Source organism: Natrix helvetica (assembly GCF_964273705.1).
Source record: "Natrix helvetica genome assembly, chromosome: 2".
Lineage (NCBI taxonomy): Eukaryota > Metazoa > Chordata > Lepidosauria > Squamata > Natricidae > Natrix > Natrix helvetica.
The window spans coordinates 54,454,755-54,477,950 of NC_138552.1; positions in this window are offsets into that span (position 1 = coordinate 54,454,755).

Consider the following 23,196-nt stretch of genomic DNA (forward strand, 5'->3'; position numbering starts at 1 on the left):
CTGCAGCCCTCTGCCATGATGATTGGGGAATTCTGTGAGTTGAAGACCATGTATCTTAAAGTTGCCAATATCATATTTTTTATATTTTCCTTGCCTTCCTAGATTACCCTCTACTTCTGAGAGTAAGTACAGCCTGGCCTCAGCTTGCTGCTCTTCATGAGTTGCCTGTTTTTGCTATTCCCTGAGCAATGACAGAATTGGTGAAAGGTAGGTAAAATACTAGATCAGCAATGGCGAACCTTTTTTGGTTCGCGTGCCATAAGTGGGGGCAGCGCAGGGGGGGGCGTGTGCAGGCATGCCACACCCATAATGCAATGTGCGACCCCCCAGTGCGCATACACGTGCTACAGGCACGACCCCCTATTTTTGCATGCTTTTTTCACCCTCCCCAGGCTCCAGAGGCTTTATAGGAGTATGGGGAGCCCCCCCGGAAGCCCTCCGGAGGCTTCAGGGACCTTCAGGAGGCTTCCCTGAAGCCTCTGATGCAGTCAAAATGATCCTCCAAGCAAACCGGAGGTCACTTCCGGTTTGCTCGGGGGGTCGTATTAAGCGCTCCGAAGGCTTCAGGGATCTTCAAGAGGCTTTCCTGAAGCCTCCAGAGCAGTCAAAACAACCCTCAGAGCAAACAGGAAGTCCGTTCCTGAATATCCGGTTTGCCCGTAGGGCTGGGTTTTTGTGCTCCGGAGGCTTCAGGGAAGCTCATGAAGCTTCCGGAGGGCCTCCCGGGGGAGGAGGCTCTTTTCACCCTCCCTAAGCAAGAGAAGAAGAAGAAGAAGAAGAAGAAGAAGAAGAAGAAGAAGAAGAAGAAGAAGAAGAAGAAGAAGAAGAAGAAGAAGAAGAAGAAGAAGAAGAAGAAGAAGAAGAAGAAGAAGAAGAAGAAGAAGAAGAAGAAGAAAATGTTGCTGGCAGGTCAAAGAATGGAAAATTTTTTTCTTTAATAGTTTCAATAAAAGAGAATATTTGTAGTTCAGGGTTGGAATGAGGTGTTTTGGGTGCCCTCTGATCTTGCTTGTTTTCTTGCAGACATGCCATTACCCAAACTAGGTAACACCCATCAGTGCTACTAAAGTGTGCTGCTTGCTGTCAATTTATATTCTGCAGCCATCAGCACCCAGATCAGTATAATCATTTGGCAGAAAAAAACGTTAATAAAAAAAATCTTTTGGAGACTATATGAACTAAAATTAAGCCCAATTTTTGTTGGGCTTAAGGAATTAATTGTATATCCACCAAAGGTATCTGGTTAAAAATCATGTAACAAGGCACATTTTAGTGCAGGATTGGCTGTAAAGAAAAAAACCGAGTGCATCATTTGAAAATCTACACCATAATGAGCTGCTTCCACAACATGGCTCAGTGGTGCCAGCTCTGTTTACTTTGGCTGCAACAAGGAAGTGAAAAGGCAAGGGACAGAGCAGAACTCTCAGACATAAGGCATCACTGTGTTGCCAGAGCAGAATTAACTGAGTGTTTTTTTTAGCATATGAGCTTGTCAGATGCACTTAGAAAACCTGAAGTACATGGCAGAACTCAGAATTTCTTTATCAAGGGTCATTTCAAGAGAAATGCTGGAACAGAGAAAGCCAGATGAGCACTACATATAATGATAATCTTACTTACCTTTCTACTTATTAGAGATGAGGAAATTAGAAGAAGAGACCAGAAGAAACATAAGGATAGGAGATACATCCAAATAAAAAGCTTCTAATGCTGCCAAACAAAAGGAATTGTATGGCTATTCTGTTGACTAATGGAAAAGCAGTACATTATTAGTAGAATGTAGCGGCTGGAATATTGGTTTGAGATAGAGAAAATTCACTCAGGGCAATTCTGCATTGCAGCTGAACACATTCAATTTTAAAATCGTCTACATCTAATCCAAAAATTCCAATCCAGATTGCAGTGGGTGCTTGGCTGGTGTCAGTATGGATTTATTTATTTTATTTGTACGGCTGCCCATCTCAAATTTATGACTCTGGGTGACTAATGCCAGTGAAAAACATCATAAAACACAGAACTATAAAAACAACATACAGAGAATCAGCAGCAAAGATAAAAAAAAAACAACTATCATACAGAACCACCAAGAAAAAGAAAATCCACATAATTATTGCACAGGCTCTGCCACACATCAAGATTCGAAAGCCTTGTTTATAAACCATGAAGTTAAGATTTTTGCAAAAGGCCAGCAGCATTGGAGCTGATCTAATCTTTGCAGATCTGATGTTCCAGTGGGTGGGTACCACAACAAAAAATACTATTTTCTTGCTCTTGACAGATGACTTTCCCTTATAGACAGGACAAGAACATGCCTGTTCTACTAGTCTGGGTGAGATGGGCAGTTGTAACAGGGCAGGTGGATTTATCATGTCCCTTTTTGCTTCTCCCATCCTGCAAGGAAGGCAAGCCTCACTTACCTGAATTTGCACTTTAGTTACTTAGTCCTTGTCCAACCCACTACTAACTACAGACAATTGTTTGATGTCAAGCTTAGATGCAGAAGAGTTGAAATGGTTTCAATGTACTTTACTTTAAATTTTGAAACAATCATTGACTATAGTTTCATGTTGTTAGGACACCCAGGCTTAATTTCCCATCTGGAATAAATTCTGAAGTACTGTTAAGATAAGTGTAGATAACATGAGTTCAGAGAACTTGCTATTTTTAAAGAGCAAGATATTTTAAGAACTCTGAATTAATACAATTCTGAAGGATAGTATAAAAAAGATCTGTAGAATAGAAGGTAAATACCTTATTGAAAGAGCTGTAATCTAAATCAAGACGTTTGGATTTATTTTATTTCTTTGCCTGAAGATTATACTTTACGTATTTGTAAGAGCCTTTTAGTGCATTAGATTTAAATCTGAAGGGTGAGCTAGGGATATTTTTGTCTTTTACACTGAGATTTAATCAGTAGGGGGAAAACATCCTTTGCAAATCATCTAGAAAACCTATGCACTTATAAACAGAATGTTATCATAAATAACATTAATTTTATGTTCCCACTAATGGAAAACATATTATGGAAGTTTCCTGTCATAATTTCCAAATCACTTAGAACCGGCATGGTGCTTTAGGTAGAGTGCTAAACCAGAATGCCAAGGAAGTGTGTGTGTGTGGGGGACAGCTATTAGACCCTGTGAGCTGTGAAACTCAACTGGGTGCCTTGGCAAATCATAACTTCACAGAAAATTTAGTTCTTCAGGGAGCTAGGAAGCTAAATTATAACTGAGCAACTAGAAGTCAGGGAGAATATCAGTGTTCATAAATATACAAGATTAGAAATTCTATGCAGTTAAATATTTGAATATGCATTTTTTGAATGATCTAAAATTCTAAATTATGTACAGATCCTAACTGGACAGATGAGGATATAATTAGGTTTAATATATAGAATCCAAGTAGACTACATATTCTCTAAGTAGAGCTTAAGGCACAGGGTCAGCTTTTTGATATCTGCATCAAAGATTCTGATAAAGAAATTAAGAATCTCAGAATCAAACCTTCTCTTTAAACCTTCTCTAATAAAGTTTTCTTCAGTTCTAGGCTAGATTGTCCTGAGTCTGATATCTTTGAAATGTATTCAGGTCTCATAATTCCCACCCTGCATGATTCATTATTCATTTTAGACATTTCATATTTTAGTCTTTGTGCCCTCCAAATCTTGGAAACCGTACAAGCTTATTGAAAATTTCTGGATTGTCACAAAATCCTAGTGTGAATTAGAAGCCCATACAAGGAGAATCTCCTCAGCAAAAGGCAAAATATTTGGAACAAATTCAAATGTCAACTAATTGGTTAAAATTCGGGGAAAAATAAACTTAAATATCAATGATTTGTTTTATGTAAATAATTATAATTTAGGAAATGCTTTCAAATAATATATACATTTACCTTTGTGCAAGATCACTGAACAACTGTTAAACAACACTGTTTGGGTGGTACTTTATGAAATCAAGAGACAGTGAAAACTTTAGGGGAGATAAATACTTTACCAAAATTGTATCTCTGATTTTGCAGCAGACAATCATGGTTAAAGAAGATTATTATTGGCTACAATTCTCAAAATAGCAATCAAAGCTATGGGTGGTTAAAAAAAAGTAAAATTATTGCAACTGAATGGAGAGTTTATCACAGGATGCCTAAATAAATTTATAAAATTGTTTTCTATTTTATGGTTTTAAGTGCCACCACAAAAGCAAAATGAGAGCATATTCAATTTGAAAAGACTATGAAAGAGAATTTAGCTGAACAAATTGGAATTAATGCCTTTAAACACTCTTGAAGTTGAAAAGTTTGAGCCTGTAGCAGTTATTATTGTTCAGAACTGTTACACATTGCTGATTTTAAGACTTCAACTAGGGATGTAAATAGGTTTATGGGGTATTTTATAAGAAAAGTGGAGAAAAAGAATGTTAGATATGTTTGTGTAAAAAAAAAAAGTCAAGATGGCATCTGCCAGCATGTCATTGAAGTCCCACCCCTTTTATATGCAGGCATTAGCAATAGCACTTAGACTTACATACCACTTCACAGTAGTTTACAGCCATCTCTAAATGGTTCACAGAGTCAGCATATTGCCCCCAACAATTTGGGTCCTCATTTTATCCACCTCAGAAGGATGGAAGGCTCAGTCAACCTTGAGCTAATCAGAATCGAACTCTTGATTCAGTCAGCAGAATTACCCTGCAATAGTGCATTCTAACCACTGCACCAACTTGGCTCATTAAGCCGTCATTTGCTGGAATACTAAACGCAGGTATCATATTTCTTCTTTATTTAATCAGCTCCAAGGTTAAGAGTAGAACAAAGTATGGTGTGAAAAAAGTGTATACATTAATATATGTAAACTGTTTTCAAGCTTCAGTATATATCAGTTTCTTGCTAGTGTTTAAATATCCACGTATATTAAAGAAAGAGTATTGAGTATGGCGAACCTATGGCTGTGCACCACAGCTGGCATTCCTCTGTGTGGGCATGCCAACCATCGCCCCAGCCCAGTTCCACTGCACAGGCATGCAGCCCTCCTGCTGGCCAGCTGGTCTTTGGGTCTCTGCTGTGCCTGCATGGGAGGTGCTCACATTGCATTTTGGGGCCTCGCGCAGTACCCCCATTCCCCATTGTGGGCCTGAAAAGCCTCCGGCACCAACCTAGAAGCCAAAAATGGGCAAGGGGTGGGTGGGAGGGGAAATGGAAGCACAGGGGGGGTCACACATGCATGTGCAGGGTCGCAAGCACATGCACAGGGGCTGGGCACATGTAGACAGGGTGGCACATGCATGTTCGTGGGGGGACATGCAGGGGTGATGCATGCATTGCATTATGGATATGGGCGTACGCACGTACTGTCACATCTGCACACACCCGCTTTTGGCACGCGACGACAAAAAGGTTAGCCATCACTGGTCTAGTGATTAAAGCACAGGCTAAAAATCAGAAGGCTGTGAATGCTAGTTTCACCTTAGGTAGAGAAACTGGCTAGGTGGAGTGGTCAGTCACTCTTTCTCTCAGTCTGCAATGCCAGGCTCAGGTGACAAGCCAGGCAGTCAATTACTGCCAAAACCAATAGATCAACACTATTTTGATTTTTTTTTTAAAGGTGGACCCTGCTCTTGTAGGAAAATGCTAGGAAGAAAAAAAAATCCTCATATTTTGACTGGGAGTGAAGGATTTCATAGAACACTTTTATACACTGCAAGACACTATTATCTAGATCAGGGGTGTCCAAACTTGGGAACTTTAAGACTTGTGGACTTCAACTCCCAGAATTCTCTAGCCAGCATAGCCGGGAGTTGAAGTCCACAAGTCTTAAAGTTCCCAAGTTTGGACACCCCTGATCTAGATATTTTTGCCTAACCTATGCTAAAATGGTAACATTTCTCTTTAGGAGTAACATCTGGTACAGTGAACCTTCAAATTAATGAGATTGGCTATAATCCCTTAAACAAACTTCAGTATTCGAATTTATGGTTCAGCTGTAATGTTGGCAATAGCTTGTTCTTTTCTGCTTTGATCTGAATGTAAATGTGAATGTTAGAGTGCTTGTGTAGACAGTGGTGGTATTCAGCCGGTTCGGACCGGTTCAGTTGAAGTGGTAGTGGTGACCCTGGCTCTATGCCATCCTATTTAGCCATGTTTCCTAAGCTGAGTGCATGTGTGTAAGCTGCACACGCACAAAGCATGTGCATGGAACGGCACATGCATGTACGTGCATTCTCACATTTTGGGTGTGCGGCGAACCGATAGTAAAATTATGTGAAACCCACCTCTGTGTGTAGAGCTGTGTGATAATCAGTGAGACTTGCCTGCTTTGCCAGCCAATATATTTCAAACTGTTGATGCTAATCTAAACCTTACAAACATTCATAGTTTGGGACTAACATATATGATAAGCTGCCTATTTCCATGCAGCTAGCCAGCCAGAAACATAGGAAAGCTTCAGAAGATGTTATTTATATATCTTGATTTCCTAAGAAATTTTGTTCCCAAAACTCAATAATGCTTCTCAAGTTGAAAAGGTTTTTTTTTTTTTTTACTTTTTAGCCTTTTATCAGGGACTAAAACTTTTGGAGAATTTTTGGGGTATGGGAAATTGGGAATAGACTTGAAACTGCTGTGTGGTTTTTTCTTCTTCTTGTAAAAAAAATACTTGCAGCACTATATTGGCAGATAATGGATTATATTATTACAATGTGCAAATACTTTTGTACTCTGCCATTTTATAGTAAGACTTCAAGTCTACATCCACATATTGGGCAGCAAGCTACACTCAGTGGGAGTTACTTCTAAGTAGACAGGTACAGAATTGCGTAGTTCATTTTGCTTCTTCAGTTCTGATTCAACTCTGTAGCCTTCTTTGTATTATCATTTGTTGAGTTCTTTTAAAGGAGAAAAAGGATATAAAGTTCCAAACAGATAACAATTGGTATGCATTGTACTCTGAAATGCCTACTTTGATCAAATCTATTTGCTCATTGTCAGTCCATAAGGAACTGGGATATCTGCTAACACATCATTAGAGACAGGCACAAAGCATCCCTCCCAAAGAGACTAAAGGAGGGATTTTCACAAAGCTAGCCCATGCTAATTTCTATGTATAAATGCAAATCTGGAAATACAGTGAATACAGTTTAACTAGAATATAATGCTAGTTTACTGCCATTACTTACTGTTATAGAGAGGTTAGCTAGTCTTCATGTCCCAATTTCTGATAGGACATTCTCTTTTCTGCCTTTTTCATTAATTATTTTTAAAGCAGAGTTGGATTGGATAGTTCTTGAAACAGTATCCTTGCAAGTTAAAATATGTCAATAAAATAGGAAGCAGGTCCCTCTCAATATTGAAGATAGTTATGATTCAAAGCTTGGAAGTCTATTATTATTGTTGTTGCTGCTGCTGCTGTTATTATTGTTGTTGTTGTTGTTGTTGTTGTTGTTATTATTATTATTATTATTCTTATTATTATTATTATTTGATGATAATAATAATATAATCTTTTGGGGCTGGTTAGTAGCTCAACAGCTTGAGTCCTAACCAAGGACCTAGGAACTGTTAAGGTAATGTCAGAGGATATAAGCTATTCCAAGTAGGGTGGTTTTTTGTAGAGTCAGAATGTTCAAGTCCTATAAATTTAGAATTTCCAAATAGTGAGGTAGCCCTTTAGGTATTGCTCCAAGGGCTCCAATTACAATCGTGACAACACATGATTTCTTTTTCCACAGTCCCTCAACTTCAATTTGCAAGTTCCAGTAGTTTGTGATTTTTTCCTGCTGCTTATCTTCAATTCGTGCATCACCAGGTATTGCAATGTCAATGAACCAAACTTTTTTCTTTTCAACTATTGTTATATCATGTGTATTGTGGGCCAAGTGCCTGTCAGTCTGAATTCTGAAATCCCACAAGATCTTGATTTTTTCATTCTCTAGAACCTTCTAACCTGATGTTCCCAGTGGTTTTGCTGTACTCAGATCCAAACTTCTGGCACAGTTTCCAGTGAATGATCTTAGCAACTCGGTCATGGCGTTGTAGGTAGTCAGTTTGTGAAATTTTGCTGCACCCACTGATCAAATGGTCGCCTGTCTCATCTTTCTCATTACAGAGGCAACATTTGCTATTGGTGGTAACATGCTGAATTTTTGCCTTCATGCAATTTGTGTCTAAGGCTTGTTCTTGAGCTGCCAAAATAAAGTCTTCTGTTTCTTTTTTCAGTACTCCTGTTCTTAACCAGTTCCAGGTTAGATGAGGATGATCAATCTGTAATAAAACCTGCCAGTTCTTTAGCTGGCATTGAGTTTGATATGCATCAAGTTTATTTATTTATTTTATTTATTTTTCACCCAGCTAATCTTGAGGCAATTCTGCATGGCTTTCCAACATTAAAAGCCAATAAAATATTGCAAAAATAAATACTAAAATTACAATAATAATTTAGAATTTAAAAGATGGGAAGAAAGGTGCAGGATGCGCAGGGGGTGGGGTAGTGGGTCTTGTATTAATCCATCAGCCACCTCCAGTGTGATGTACCCCCATTGAAACCCCAAGCCAGTCTTTAGGTCCTTATGGAAGATCAGAAGGGTGGGAGTGGACCTCACCTTAGGAGCAAGATGTTCCAAAGGGCACCAGCCATGTCAGAGGGGGCTCTTCTTCTGAAACCTACCAGCTAAAATTCCTTGATTTATGGAGTCTGCATCATGTCTCTTTCTGCTGGCATGGATGAGACAAGCCAAAGAGTTCTTTCCAAGAACCTAGGATGTTGTATACTATTAGCGTAGTATAGTAAGGATCCAGGTGATGTGGCCTTTTGTAACTGACAGATGGAAATTTTGTCAATGTGCAGATTTTCAAAGTGTTGTTCAAGTTTTTGGTATGGCACCCAGTATGCATATATCCACTGGGATGACCATGACTGATTTATGCCATAATCTTTCAACTTTGATTTTCTTGATACTTTGGGATTTTCTCCAATTCTTTGTCTTCTATTCTATTATCCTCTGATATTGTGCCATATCGATTATCCATGCTTTCTTCTTTTCAACCATGGTGAAATCTGGTGTGTAATGAATCAAGACTTTACCAGTTTGTATTTGGAAAACTACACAATATTTCAATCTGCTCATTTTTGACTGTGTATTTCTACCAGTTTTTCATTAGTGGCAGATGATAACTCAGGGATCCTTGGTGCTTGCAAGAAAATGACCAAGATCATAGAGCATCAAAGACCCCTCCTTTCAACACTGAGATGATAATTCTTACAGATTTCCAGTGAAGTTATTCTCAATTAATCCCTTCTGTACAATTCCAAGTACTTTTTCTCTTTTTTGCTTTGCTGTGGTTGCAGTCGCGCATTTATTTGTCTCTTTGTAAGCCTAATGTATACCTAGGAAAAGAGAAGAATAGACATGAATGACCCAGCCTTGATGGTGGTCTCATTTAGGTTGTTAGCCTGATTAGTTGCTCAATGATTCTTATAATTGTTTTGATATAAAACGTTCTGCATTCCCAAAGGCAAAAACAAAAAACAAAAACAGCAACAACTATAGCTCTACATGCAGATTGTGAAGCTTTATCCCTACATAGCACAGGGACATCAAAATTACTATTATCCACTGGATAAAAGGATTTTTTTGTAGCCCCTCCCCCAGTTTATAAGAACTAATAAGCAGATACGGCCATTCTCATAAAATGTCACTAGACACAGAATCCCATATCCTACAATTTTCTCCAGACTCCAAGAAGCTTACCTGCTATTTTCACCCATTTCTGACTTCTTTTTTTTAAGCACATGCACATTTCTAAATATAGCACTGTGTTACTTTGCAATAGTGGCAAATATCTATCATTCAGGTATAGGATGAGGGTGAAAGTTTGTTCTCCAAGCTTCTGTGTTGGTTTCCAAATGCTTCATTACAAGGCTAGGTGTAACATCTTCAGCAGAGTATAGGGGATGGCAGTATCAGTGGTCTTCTGTTTATAAGGGCTTCAGGTGTGGGTATCAAGTGAGGATTTTGTGATGGGTCAGCTGTGAGTATTGTGATGGGTCTTGTGATAAGGAGATTACATCAGGTCAGGGTCATTGGGAGGTGAACTGCTGGTGGGAGGGGGTGCGTGTGTTGGTTGAGTGTCAGTTCTGCCTCTGGTTGGCTGTGTGGTTGATTTGTATTTTGAGGGGTTCGTAGGTTGGTTGTAGATCAGCATGTCTGTTGATGGAATTGCTTGTGGAATGCTAGGCTTTGATGAACTCACTAGTTACTGTTCATTTACTTTTTAAGAATCTCTCTGAGCTATATGCAAGGTCCAAAGCCATTTTTATTAATAAATTTCTAAATAAAATAAAATAACGATGGATGCTACATGGTATCTAATGGATTCCAAGGGAGTATTTTTCAGTCTCTTAATACCCCCAGGCTATATATTGGGAACCCAGGCTATACAGAATCACAGTGGAGATCAAAACATTTGAAGAACAGTTGCAGTAATTGGGTAGGGTAAAGGTAAAGGTTCTACTTGCACATATGTGCTAGTTGCTCCCAACTCTAGGGGGTGGTGCTCATTTCCATTTCAAAGCTAAAGAGCCAGCACTGTCCAAAGACATTTCCGTGGTCATGTGGCCGACATGACTAAACACTGAAAGTGCATGGAATGCTGTTACCTTTCCACCAAAGGTGGTGCCTATTTTTCTACTTTACATGGTTTTGAACTGCTAGGTTGTCAGAAGTTGCTACAAGTAATGGGAGTTCACTCCGTTACGCGGCACTAGGGATTCAAGCTGCCGAACTGCTGACCTTTCTGATTGATAAGTTCAGCATCTTAGCCACTCAGTCAACATGTCCCTTAGAGGAAATGGGTATGTCTAGTTTTATGAAAACAAGGTCTAGGAGTGACATGATAGCAGTGTTATCTTCCATAAAGAAGAGGGGAATCAATCTATTCACAAAAGCACTAGAAGGCAGGGCAAGAAGCAATGGATGGAAGCTAATCAAGGAGAGAAGTAACTTTAGAATTAAGCACAAATTTGCTGCCGATCAGAACAATTAATCAGTGGGAAAGCTTGCCTTCAGAACTTGTGGGTGTTCCATTACTGGAGGTTTTGAAGAAGAGATTGGGCAGCCATTTCTCTAAAATGCTATAGGGTCTCCTGCTTGTGCAGGTTAGGACTAGAAGACCTTCAAAGTCCTTTCCAACTCTGGTATTCTGTTATTTTATTCATCCACTTCAGCAGCAGCAGCAGAAAACACGAAGCTCTTAAGGATAAAGAATGTGAAAGTATCTGTTTTCCTACATGGTATGCAGCTAAGATGGATTTTGGTAGCTTGTTTTCTATAGCTGTATTGAAGATTGACATGTTTTATTAATCCTGAAAATGCACTGTTTGGCATTATTTATATGACTGGTAATTGGCCTTTAAACGTATGAATTATAAATGAAAAGAATTGCTTTCTCTTTTATTTGTGTCCTTCCTTGGATACTGTTTTGTCATTGCATCTTGTTTCTGGCAAGTCAATATGGAAAGGTAAGGAAATAACTCTTGGGGAAGGCCACAATAAAACTTTGAATCATGTCCAGAGGCTTGTGGATTTGGGACTCTATCAACTCTATCTTGCACTCAATATCTGGTGTGTATTGCTTATCTCTTAGCCTCAGTTATATTCCTTTTATGAAAGAAGGAATTTGTATGACCCTCACTGCTTTAGCAGCTGAGAGAGGTCACAGAACCAAGTTAAAGCAAAAGTGTAATTTAAAATAAATATCAAAATATTATTAAACCAATAAGCAATATTGGGACGTAGGGACTCAGTGGCTAAGACACTGAGCTTGTCAATCAGAAAAGTTGGAAGTTCGAAAGCTCATAACAGAGTGAGCTTCCATTACTTGTCCCAGCTTCTGCCAACCTAGCAGTTTTAAAGCATGTAAAAATGCAAGTAGAAAAATAGGAACCACCTTGGGAAGGTAACAGCGTTCCATGCGCCTTCGGCATGTAGTCATGCCAGCCACATGACCACGGAGACGTCTTCGGACAGCACTGACTCTTTGGCTTTGAAATAGAGATGAGCACTTTCCCCTAGAGTCTGGAATGACTAGCACATATGTGCGAGGGGAACCTTTATCTTTACCTTAATAAGCAATACTTCATAAAATACACATTAAAAAAACTGGAAGGCACAGTTTTTGTTTGAGAGAATAGTATTTTGAATGCCCTTCTGAATTGAATAAGAAGGGGACTTATTCATTTTTCTCTAGTAGGTTGCCCTTTGATGGTCTAAGAGTGCAGGGAGTGTTGTATGGGAGTAAATAGTCTTGGTTAGTTCTAATCTGTTTAAAGCCTGGAAAGATAAAAATCAGATGCAAAGAGCCCCAGGCTAGATAGATTAAAATTACAATTCTGTAGATTCAACTGCCCACACTCTTCAGAGAGGCAACCAGCTCTCAGGATGCAGAGATGGAAAAAATGCTAAGATTTGAACCTGGGGAAAGGCATGTCTTGAGGCTTATACTGTAGTTGGCATGTTCTGGTTATTTTCCGCTCTAATTACATATTGCCTAAAATCTATAATAATAGATTATCAAAGATACAATTTGTTGAATCATTCTTTATCAGCCTTAAACTTAAAGTAATGGTCTAATGAAACCCAACAATATTGTGAGTATTTTGCACTGGCTCAGAAGGTGGCATCTCCCAACTCCATCAAGTCCTCAAGAAGATAGCATAATTAATGGGGCTGAATGGGGCTATTGAGAGATCCAGAAGTAACACAGCTGCATTGTCTAATCTAAAGAATATTTGTCATTCTTGAATATTCAGGTAGTTCTCAACTTACAGCACTTCATTTAGTGACCATTCAAAGTTACATCGGCACTGAAAAAAGGGATGTGTGACTGTTTTTCACACTTATGATCTTTGTAGCACCCCCTTGATCATGTGATCAAAATTCAGATGTTTGGCAACTGGTTCATACTTATGAACGTTGCTGCGTCCCAAGGTCATGTGATCACCTATTACCATCTTTTGAAAAACAAACTCCATGGGGAAGCCAGATTCACTTAACAACCATGTTACTAACTTATCAACTGCAGTTATTCATTTAACTGTGGCAAGAAAGGTCATTAAATGGGGCAAAACTCACCTAACAAATGTCTCACATAACAACAGAAATGTTGTGACCGTAAGTCAAAGACTATGTTTTATTGTGTATCTTTATAAAGTGAGAGTAGAGAACTGCTCAGTTGACCTTGGATTACTCCTTGTAGGAACAACTATTCAGGGTCAATTATTTGTTTAACAAGAATCAAACACATGAGCTCAGTTATGGATTGGTGTATATTCAGATTGGTGATAGTACACACATCAAGATAGGCTTATTTAATTTTTTTCTTAAACTCTGAATGATAAAATTGAGCAATTCCTATGCTACTAATGAGAATTACTTTTTTACATAGCTTTTTTTTCATGCCCTCTTGTTGTTTTTGGAGAAGAATTGTAATTTCTCTGGAATTCAGGAGGAATAAGTGCAATTCACATCACATTTAAAACTAGCTGTCGGTAGCCTGTTTGCACCCTAAAATATCCCTGCTGAGATTTACACTTCTGAAAGGAAAATTGTTTCATGATGAAAACTCTACCTATTATGGGTGGTACATACTAACATGGAGATTGAAAAACTGGCTAATGATGACCAGGAAATGTTACAGACACTTTTAAAAGTTTCTGTGCCCATGATAGATTTATTTTGCTAATTACAGCGACAGTGCAAAAATCCATGGACATTGCCTCTTTCACCCCCATCAAAATCAGTACATTCTCCTTATTAATTAAATTAAATTAAATATAGAACAATCTCCATTGCTCAGTTTTTATTCCACTCATTTCACACTATAACAACTCATACATACTAATGAGGATGAGTCTCTGGAGTGCGTGGGGTTGAAATCATTTATTCAGTAGTAGGAATAAAAGATAACCCAGGTTTTACACACACACACACACACACCCCGCTGACTTTACACACAGTGGCAAGATTTATACTGGACTACAAATAAGTAACAATATATTAAAAACAGGCTTGTTCCTGGAAAGTTCACAATTTTCTTCTTGTTTCTCTTCCATGAGAAGGCTTTGGAGAGGGATTAGGGAAAGCTGGCTCTACTATTTAAACTTCTTCCTTTTGTGCTGCATCCACTGATTCAAAAAGATCGTCTCCAGACAGAAAGTAGGACAAAGTTCTCATCAATCATTAAAAGCGCTCAGCAATTATCAACCAGCAGATGCACAATGTATCCTTACAATTTTCACTAAAGCACAATGCCCTATACTTAGGGGGCTTCCAAACAATGTATGGCAAGGCATGGTCTGCATGATAAGCAAAGACCCACACCTGTCTTCCTCCTGCCGCCCTCCAAATCCTATGACAAACAAATCCCACACACATCTTGTGCAAATAGAGGCCCCATTGGCAAATTCCCTTCAGTCCAGTGAATCTCATGTTGGATTAATTACAAGGCAGAAGAGCCAAAGACAAAATCAAGCATGCTTAAAAGCCCTGTGAGTTTTAGTGGCCACATGAAGCCAATGTTTCAAAATGCTCTTTTACTGAGATCAAGTGGGGCTTGAAACTTATAAATGTTGTATCATCTTCTTGATCTTCAGAGATTACACATTTTGTGTAACTCTACATATTTCATTGGGGCTTGAACTACAAAGTACAAAGCAGTTCAGGAGCAGACAACCTACAAGAGGTTTGGATTACAGTTGGCCCAGTGCCTTTTCTTCACCATCCTGATTGAGACTAATCGGAGTTATAATACAAACATGTTACCACAGCAGTACAGTATTAATATAGACATCCAGTGTTATAATGTGAACATAAAATAAGGTCATATGTATCCTATCTAGCAGGCCAGTGGTAAGATGCTGAATTAGGAGCAAGGAATCTTTGAGTTGTAGTCCTTCCTTAGGCACAAAGCCATCTTGATGATTTTGAGCCAGTTATATTCTCAGCCTTAGGCGGAAAGCAAATCCCTTCCAAAAATGTTACCAAGAAACTGCATGGACTTGTCCTTTCAGCTGCTGGGAATCAAGTGACTTGAAAATAAAATACATTGGTTTATTAAATTGCTGACATTTTTTTAAAGCCTCTTTCCAAATTATGTTAAGAAAAAAGTGGTCAGAATATGAAAGGAAGAAGGGGGAAAGAAGAAAGAGGTAAGGAGAGAAGGATAGAAGAGATGAAGAGAAGAAAGAGAGAGTAGGAAGGGGAAGAGGAAGAGTAGGAGTAGGAGAAAGGTAAGGGAACAAGGAAGGGGAAGGAGAGGAGGAAGGAAGAAAGTAGAGAAGTGAGGAAGGGAGAAAAGAAAGGGAAAATAAGGTGGTATTAGAACAGGAGGAAGGGACGGTAAATAAAACAACCCAAACTATATATTATAACCTATTAAATGAAAGAATAAATATATAAGAATGACAAATGTAAAGAAGAAGAATTATGTGAATGTATACTTAAAATGGTATGTAAGAGAACAAATTTTTTTTAAAAAAATCCAAAGAAAAGAAAAGAAAAGAAAAAAGTGGTCTCTCTTTCTCCTCCTTAAGACAATACTTTGAAGGCTCAACTTTTAATTCTGCAATGATTTTACATTTCCTAAAGCATTCCTTTCATGATTAATAAATCTCACTCAAGGAGTGAAATGTGCAGATTCAACCCAGATTTTCCATCATGATTTATTGTACACATCGAGTTAAAATTCTGATTTATCATCATGGGAATAAGTCTAAGTAGACTCCAGACTTGTACATTCTCATTTCCTCCGTCACCGCCTTGAGGATGCTTAAACTTTCACTTCCATTTGTTGAATGATCCTAATTTCATTTCGTGTGTGGTGAATTTTAACACTGAGTTGAGCAAGCTTCATAATGTATATTTTGAATTTGGTTTCTAGCAAATCAATGTTCACGTCTGAAGGAGGGAACAGATGTGATCAGTCAAATGTGAAGCCTTCTAGAAATCCCTCCCACAATTATCTCAAAATAAGAGAGAGAGCCGTGAGAACATGCTTGATTCGCTTTGACTCATTCCTGTTAATGGAAGTGGAATAGCATTTAAGATAAAAAGAACAGGATCTAAACTGAATAAATGATTAAACAGTAAACATTGAGATATAGCCAGTCATAGAAAAAGTGCTGACTGTTCCCAGAAGATGAAGATACGTTGTGAAATAGTGGCTTTTAAATTTGATAGTTTTTAAAGTATGCTATGACATACCAATCCCAATTTCTTCTTGGGCAGCCTATACAGTTTTGTTTATAACAAATGTAAATTAGTTTACTTTAGCTGTAAATGGTAAATATAATTATTTGTGCCCCTTGCAGCTGCTTAGAAAACAGAATTCCAAAATATTTTTATACAGTAATAAGCCATAGTTCTAGACTTGTTGGCAAGTGGGCTATAGCATATCTACTATATCTCTTCAAGGAGATCAAACAACGTTAATTTAGTATTTGTTCAAGATCAACAGTTAATAGCATATTCTAATCTGGAAAGGATCTAATCTATTTAGTTGCCTAGGCAAATTTCGGAAGGATTGTTTCAAAGTGAATCCTAGTTTTTTATTTTATTTTCATTGAATGTAATTCTTGGGAAATTGCTTGTTATTTTTCATTTCTCTTAATTATTCTATCTATACTTAATGACATGGTAGTTCTGTGTTGGAAAGCAAATGGTAGTTGGAAAATACTGCAATGTCTTCATTTCAAGTCTATGAAACTTTCCTGGGTGTATATCTTCAGGAGATCAATGGTCTTTAGAAACCAAGTAGCACTGGTGGGATTCAAGACTTTTTACTACCAGTTCTGTGGGCGTGGCTTGGTGGGCATGACGTGGCTTGGTGGGAATGGCGTGGTGGGCATGGCAGGGGAAGGATACTGCAAAATTCCCTCCCCACTCTTGGGGAAAGGTTACTACAAAATCCCCATTCCCTCCCCACCCAAATAATCTGCTTTCCAGCTCAGTTCTCCTATTCAGGGCAACAAAAGAAGATCAGCTGGGAGGCTGGGAGGCAGTGGGGGCGGGACCAGCCTATTTGCTGGTTGTCTGAACTACTCAAACTTGCGGCGTCACATTACCATAATGTGAAGTTTTGCGATATTTTTTTCCCTTCATGGAGCTGGGGTGGATGTGGCCTGTGCATGATGCATCTGGCCCTTAGGCCGCCAGTTTGACTTCCTGAAATAAATGGTATGTTTAGTCACTGCCATTTTGCAACAATCTTTTTCCTTCTTAGCTTCTAGAGTGTGTTGCTGCTTGGGCAGAATTCTTCACTTATATTAACATTCAACCTGTTCACCTGCCTGTGAAATGGGGCTGATAACTTAAACTTCAAGATGCGGACTTTAAGTTATTGCTTTTTTCTGGTTCCCCAAAAGGCAAGCTAGCTCCTCCATAGAATTCTAAACATTAGAGATTGAAGTAAGGTAGTCGCTAGGCAGATTTCTTGACTTTTCTAGGTAATTGCTTGAAAAAGTCACGGTGTTTAAAAGTAAACAGAAAAGAAGAAGCGAGCAAAAGGATGTCTTTTTGTCTTCTCCTGTCCTCTGCCTCCTGATCCCAGTTGGTGACAGAGGACAGTAAATTGTTACTGAAGGGCAAGATGTTTTGGCTCTGTGTATTCAGGATTTTGTTAAATGCTTCTGAATGTTTGTCATTTGGATGATAATTGGATTAAAAAACAAACAGGAACAAATTATAGGTTTAGTTTCACAGGGATTCATTTTTTTCCTTGTAGGAAATGTTCAAAGACAGAAGTTCATGTTGTTGTACAATCAAACAGTCACACTGAACTCTAGAGGCTTCTGTGTCCTAGTTTACAATGTTGGTTATGTTTATTTCTTTGGTCTCAGATCTTGCTTTTAGCATTCAGTTCAGCCTTTTCCAAGGCAATGACTGAATCTATATAGCAGTTCAACATTTTTAAAGCTGAGGGAAATGCTAACCTTAGTTATGAGCACTATGATAAAAGCTGCATTCTTGCCCACTCTCCCTATTGAATTAAAGGACTCTATCAAAGGTTTTTGTGGGTTTTCTTTGATAATTTTTTAGTTGGCATTCCAAATAGTCAAGTTAATTAATGGTACTTTTTATACAAGCCCAAAGTAGAAATCTACTTGGCTTTTGGTGAAGAAGTTACAGATTTTATATGTAGACTTTACTTCTGGGAAGCAGATAGTGTGGTTTAATATTTTGTGTGAATCTTGTTAATTGCACTACATTAAATACAACATAATTAAGCAAATCGTGGCTTAGTGTGACATGGAAAACCAGCCTGCCTTTATAAATACTGTTTGTGTTTGGGAATGTTGCTATGTACTAAAACAACACAAAGGTATCTGTGTTTCTCCCCTATTCTATCATGTGGGCCACTAGGATGAGATGGCAGGGTATGTTATGGGTCCCATCAATTTGTCTGGTGAGACTACAAAAAGGGGCCTTCTCAGTAGTGGCCCCTTCTCTATGAAACATAATTTTTCCTGAGGTATGTTTGCCCTATCTCAAATAACTGTTTTTCTGAGGGTGCCTGGGAACCACAAATGGAGGTAAAGAAAATCAAATGGTGGATTTTAGTCCGTTATTGCTGCCAGGGGTCTGTGTGGGTTGTAAGTTTTTATGTGTGAGTTGTCGGCCATATATTTTAAAAAATAAATAATCCTTTTATAAAAGGGAAGTTATAACAGTACATACACTTTTCTATATAGTATTGTGTGCCTTGTTTGGAAAATCACAGAATGTGCTTAGAACTAAAATTAGGTCTGGCTAAAGTTTACCTGATTAATTATTTCTAAATTTGTTCCATTCTTATCACTTGAAAACAAAGGAAAAACATGGTAAACAATATTTCTTTTAAACTATTTATTTTAATTCTGAACTCTCCCATAGACTTACAGATTGTGATAACAAACATGGCATTACAAAAGCAAACCATGAAAAAACCTTAGAAGAAATAGCAAGACTAAATAGCGACCGATTAGAATTCACCATTTGCATTTTAGCTATAAAGTTTCTTGTAACACTTTTGACACTTGAGAGTTTCGGAACATCTGCTGTACCCAGAGGGTACACAATAACAGCCACCTAATCACTTTTTAAGTTGTGGGGTTTTCTTTTAAAGCTGACAGGTGCATAACTACAACATATATTTAAATTGAAAAGAAAAGTTGATAGTCGTTTGTTTAAATAAAAGTCCTGTTTGTGACACCGGCAACTGAATCTTTATGCCAAATTCAGATACATTTGAGCAAGCTGCTCATCCTTTCCTCAATGAAGAAGAAAAGTTGAATAAATATTTTAGATTTCAAAAGTATGATAATGAAGGACTTCTGGATAGATTGGTTGAAGTATTCTGCTGCTGAAGAATGCATTCCGCAATCAAGCTATAATGTTTATAAACAAGATGTGTGGCAGGATGGACAATGTAAAGTACTCACCTCTCATGGTAAGATATGCCATTGCTAATGCTATTACTTTCTGCATGTTTTACTTGGCCAGTTCCAGTTATGGTAAAGCCAGTGGTGGATCCCTACTGGTTCGGCCTGGTTCGGCCGAACTGGTAGTGGTTTGGAGGCCTGAGTCGCTGGAACTAGCAGCAAACCAAGCCTGCCACATCCCTGAACCAGTTCTCCATCTTGATTTTTGCTTCTGCGCATGCACAGAGGAATTTTATTGCACTATGCATGTGCACACAGCATGCATCTAGCACCTGCATACATGGTGCAGTGCGTCCATGAGCAAACTGACGGTAGGGACTGCCGGATCCCACCCCTGGGTCAGCCTTTTGAAAATATCACATAGAACTGTGTTTTTTTCAAATTTGGAAACTTTAAGACATATGGATATCAGCTCCCAGAATTCTCCAGCCAGTAAGTTGAAGTCCACACATCTTAAAGTTGCCAAGTTTGAAAAGCCCTGATATATAATTTTAAATTCTGATTCTCATGTCCCCCCCTCTCTCTCTCTCTCTCTCCTCCCTCTCCCTGCTCTCATATTTGTACTGTCCATCTCACAAGAAAGTGGGGTGGTTTTTTTTAGCATATGGTACATGTCAGCCAGGGATCACTGAAGTGGCAGGCTGCCTCTGTGAAAGAAATTTTTTCGGGCAGTGATATCTTACCTGTGGGATGCCTGAATGCCAAAAGGCAATCACGGGAGCCTCCTTTCCTATCCCTATATTGTTTATTCACTCACGGGAATCAAACTGTTAAGCTGCCAACCTCAGCAGAGCACAAGCTGAGCGTCTCACTACATGAGCCACCGTGGTCACAAGAAAATGATTCTGGGTGATATACCATACCACCAGGGGTGTGTTCCTACCGGCATTGGTACCGGTTCGCTGCACATGCACGCACAGTTCACCTTTAATTGTTCTGTGCATGTGGAAAAACCATGAAAAACTAATAAAAAACATGGCAGCAATGGCAGTGGAGACCGGGGAAGCAGTTTGGGGGCGTGGCCAGTCTGGCTTGCTGCTGGTTCTGCGACCCAGGCCAGATTACCAGATTTGCCCAAACCGGTGCGAACCAGTAAAAGCCCACCTCTGCATACCACACTTAATTAAAAAAATAAATACTTAGAAAACATAGTTAAACAATGACTATGAAAAGGCACATGAGAGAGTATGTTATTAGTAAGGCAGCTATCACAAAATCTTCCTGAACCTCTGGGGTCAGATTCTGAGGGTCTTGTTGAGAAGGATGGAACTTCTGGATGGGGGAAAAATTCCACAAGGTGGCTGCCAAAGAAGAGAAGTCCTACCTCCTGAGACCAGTCATATATAATTCCTTGGCAGATGGGAACTGCAGCATGTCTTATGTTTCAGACTTGATGGATGGGATAGAGGGTAATCAAGTGGAGGGAGTCCCGCTTATAACCCTAATTCTAAATTGTCAAATGAAATTGACATGTTGGTAGTGCAAAGAGTGCTTCATGAAATAGTAGTTTTGTTTTACTTTAATACGCATCTCTATTTAATTTTGAAAGTGGTATTTTTACAAGTCGTCCACAACTCCCAAACCCCATCCTTTCTATGCGAAAGAGGTTAAAACTGCAGTGGTTGCAGATCAAGCTGGAATTTACCAGCTAGTAGGTATATGTAGGATGGTTTTGATTTGCCTTAATTGTCTGTTCCATCTATTTCAAGTGCCAGAGGATGCAAGTGGAGACTGCAAAAAAAAAAAAAAAAAAAAAAAAGCAGCAAAGCAGAACAAATGAAGCAATATGTGGCCAATTCCTTTCACTCTTAAAAATGAATGAGACATGCTGTTCCACAAAGCAATCTCAAGAGGGTGCTTTCCACAGCTCTACTTATAACTATAAGGTAAGTACATATTGGGTTGGTTTTAGATTTGAACCTTCACAGATAGAAGTGTTTCATCCATTTAGACATATATCATTAAGTCTGAATTATTTCTACAGGAATTTGTATTGAACTAAATTTAAGCTGTTTCCCAAAATATTAATGTACTGTATGTGCTTTTGTCTAGCAGACTGGGTTCGCTGCTAGAGCCAAATTCTAATTCAAGGGAATTTATCCAGCCATTATTTATATATGTGATACAGAGGTGGATTCCTACCTTTTCGCACCAGTTTGGGCAAACTGCTAGTGGTAATTTGGCCTGGGTCGCGGAACCGGCAGCGACCCAGGCTGTCCATGCTAAGGAGACGGTTCCCCTGTCTCTGTTGACATTGCTGGCATGTATTTTATCAGCTTTTCATGGTCTTCACACATGCGCAGAACAATTTTAATGAACTGCACATGCACGAGCAACGTGCGTTTGGCGCATGCACAAAGTGAATTGGTACCGGTAGGAACCCATCCATGATGTGATACTCTTCTTTTATTAGAAAATACTTAACAAGAAAAAACAGAATAATGGAAAATAAACTGGCAATAAATTTGGCAGAAGAGTTCCACAAAAGATACTAACTTTTGTTGCACATTGATTCTTTCTTATGGAAAATCTGTTTTCCCAGTTTTCAAGGAAGCAAATAGCGAGATAGTTTCTTTTTTTCTCCTCCTGTCTACAGGCCCCCACAAAGAACAGAAGACTGAGGAAACATACATTTTGACATCATGATGAAGACTCCATGATTTGCTTTCTTGCAGCTGGTGTCAAAACATTAGTCTAAAAGGGAAGAAGTGGCATTGTGATGTCACTGCATATATGGTAGCATTTCTTCATTACTGAACTTACCTGTGAAGGCCTATTTAACTTTCTGTGTCCTTTATCAGAAGATCAACTTGAATACTTCACTTAAATCCTAACCCTAACCTTTATCAACATCCTTTTTTCAGTTGTGTGCTCCTAATATCATCATCTTAAGGTAAAGGTGAAGGTTTCCCTTGCACATACCTGCTAGTCATTTCCAACTCTAGGGGGCAGTGTTCATCTCCGTTTCAATGCCGAAGACCCAGCGCTGTCTGAAGATGTCTCCGTGGTCATGTGGCCGGCATGACTAAATGCCAAAGGCACAATAGAACGCTGTTATCTTCCCACCAAGGTGGTCCCTATTTTTCTACTTGCATTTTTGCATGCTTTAGAACTGCTAGGTCATCAGAAGCTGGGATAAATAATGGGAGCTCACTCCGTTACGTGGCCTTAGGGATTCAAACCGCCAAACTGCTGACCTTTCTGATCAACAAGCTCAGCGTCTTAGCCACTGAGCCACCATGTCCCTTATCATTATTTTATTCCCAGCCAATGAATAAGACTTACTTAAGGGGCCGTTAGCTTTTATTGCTGTTAAAATAGTATTTCCCCCTTTATTACAATACTGTCTGAAAGTAGATTCTGGTATGTAAAATCTATTAGCCTTTGATATTCATTATTTAGAAAAAGGTTTGGTGACTGGAATAAAAGCATGAGTAATAGGATAGGGTGGGCAGTAGAGCCCTCAAAATTGTACCAAGTTAGTTTTCTCCCAACTCAAGGATGAGTGGATAGCCAAATACATGAATAGTGATGTGAGGTCTTTGGTGTTCAGTTAAAAGCTTATGGTGAAATTAATTTTAATCAACAATATCTGGACTTAATTGATTTACAGCAGGCAAAATTAAGACCCAGTGCACCTTTCTCATTGGAAGAATGATTTGATAATTTTAATCAATCCAACCTCCTCTGTAGGCTGAATATTATCTTCCCCTTTGTATCCCAACCTTTCA